At 46.1% G+C, this 2,055-nt stretch overlaps 1 protein-coding gene across 3 annotated transcripts in view; it reads left to right on the top strand.

Annotated features, from left to right (window-relative positions):
- Positions 1 to 522: 522 nt before the first annotated feature.
- Positions 523 to 2,055, top strand: part of ablim1a (actin binding LIM protein 1a) — a 38,343-nt gene continuing 36,810 nt past the window's right edge. Inside the window, exon 1 of one of the 3 annotated variants that reach the window (XR_011602978.1) lies at positions 523 to 915. The gene's annotated coding sequence lies outside the window, so the exon portion shown is untranslated. The remainder of the gene's footprint in view (positions 916 to 2,055) is intronic. The other 2 variants (XR_011602984.1, XR_011602977.1) reach the window with 2 other exon arrangements.

Below are 2,055 nucleotides of genomic sequence, written 5' to 3'. Positions count from 1 at the left end.
TCGCCAAACGCTACCTTTTCAATCCACCAGGGGGCGCAGGAGCACAACACACAGGATTGTAATTGCTGCGAACGATCGATGCATACAAATGCAGACTAACCAATATGTCCAATGAGGGGCGATGATCAATATTTTCGGAGTGGAAATAAGTCCATAGGCCCGCTTCAAATACAAAAGAAATGATCGGATTCCGATAAGCAGGCATTATAGGCTATATGGAAAAGCCGTACAATCAATTGATTGTGCTCCAACATGATGCACTGATGTGGGCTATTTCTCTGGAACTGCAGTGGGGCTGAGGTTACGCTTACATAAAGTGTCTCGTCTTTTAGGATAAAGTTGAGGAGTCCACGTGATAAGAATATTGCCAAATATTTCTCTTAAAGTAGCCGGATTCAAAGGAGGTAAAAAAAAAAAAAAAAAGGAAAAGCAACACCCATTGCTTCAGAGTAGCCTGTCAACTTTATGATTTAACCCAAGTACCACGTCCAGAACAGCACCGTCATCCCAGACAAAAAGTACGCTCGCCGGCTTCACGTCTCGGTGATCTGACAGCGTCTTGGCGGCGAGGAAACTCAAGAATGACTGAATTTATCGCTCCGTATTTCTGTGCTATAATGTTCAAATATGGACATAAACTTGTTGGAAAATAAGAAGGATGCTGTCTGGTCCAGGACACGCCCTGTCGCTGGAAAGTGCTCTCTCCATCGCGCAGTCTAGTCTAGTCTACCAAATCGCGGACTGTATGTTTCCCTGCGTTTAATCCCACTAAATGACAGCCAAAAACTTCACGTACAGATAATATCAGGCTGTCAACCGGTCTTTCCCCCTCATCCAAAGCTGCACCGGGGCATCTCCTCCTGCTAATCTCGGCAAAGAAAGAGAGGCTCTACCTACCGGGCATGTCTGCTAGAGGTGAGTGTCTTTTGCCGCAGAAGCCTTCATAACAGTAAACATAGAGGGAAAAAAGTCTCCTAATTTTGGGGGCGGAGGGGGGTCTTGGTTCAAGGATAGATGCAGTGGAGCAGAGAGCCCATTTGCGTCGTCTTTCGGGAGGATCAGGCTGTGGTAATGACACTGTTATTGTAAGTAGGTTACACCGGTGCATCGCTGAACTACAGCCTCCACTGCTGCAGCCCTTTGTAGACAGCCTTCAACTTATTTTGTTCACCTATAAATAGATCACATTGTTGTTGCTGTTAAATCCCAGCTGTGATAATGAATCTCCTCTGATGGCGCTTTCTTTGACATTTTACGTTATCTTTAATCAGGGATTTTGCATGTCATTAGAGAAAGGCTGCACACACCCTAATGTTGCCTAAATGAAACATGTTGATAGGCGACTTGTGGCACTTGGTGCACATGCATCCTTAATTGACTGACTTGTGATAGAGTGCAGTAGTGAAATCTGAGGAGCATCGTACCTGTTTGGCTGGTGAGGTGACTAAAAGTGCACTGTTGTTGAGCTTAAAACAACCGATACCTGCGAACAGTGCCCGCTGAGCGTGTTTGCTGCCATCAGGTGGGCCTTTCTGCCTTCCTGGATTTGTATCAGGTGACTGTGTCCTCTGGCAGAGCAGGTAAAAGCCTCCTGCTGTTCCTGCTATAGGTTGTCATCAGATGACCTGACTCAGTGGATAGAAGCAGGGAAGTTGCAATATTAACCTCATTTTATTGACCTCAAGGTTATTATTATTATTATTAAATCTGGAGTTGGCTCATCATGATGGGTCTGATCCTGCAGCCTAACCGGGTTGGATCCTGTAATTGGGTAAAGCATCAATCTTTTCTAAAGAAGGTCAAGCTGTACATTATGTCACCCCCCTTCAGGCTCGGTATAGCTGAGCCTGTGTAGCAAGATAGCTTTGAACTCCCTCCCCATCACCAATGTGGCCTACTGTATCTGTCCTCCACAGCTGCTGGTGATCGATGGAGCTCAGAGCCCACCGCTTGACAGCCCCCCTGTGGTACATGGATCTGATTAGCACACTTAAGCCCCCTGCAAACAGCCAATCATTATTCATGAGGAGTAACTACCCTGCACTATAGGCTGTA

The sequence above is a fragment of the Chaetodon trifascialis genome, chromosome 13, assembly GCF_039877785.1.
Source record: "Chaetodon trifascialis isolate fChaTrf1 chromosome 13, fChaTrf1.hap1, whole genome shotgun sequence".
Taxonomy (NCBI): Eukaryota; Metazoa; Chordata; class Actinopteri; order Chaetodontiformes; family Chaetodontidae; genus Chaetodon; species Chaetodon trifascialis.
Note: the sequence above shows the minus strand (reverse complement) of the source record. Positions and strands in the feature narration are given on the sequence as shown.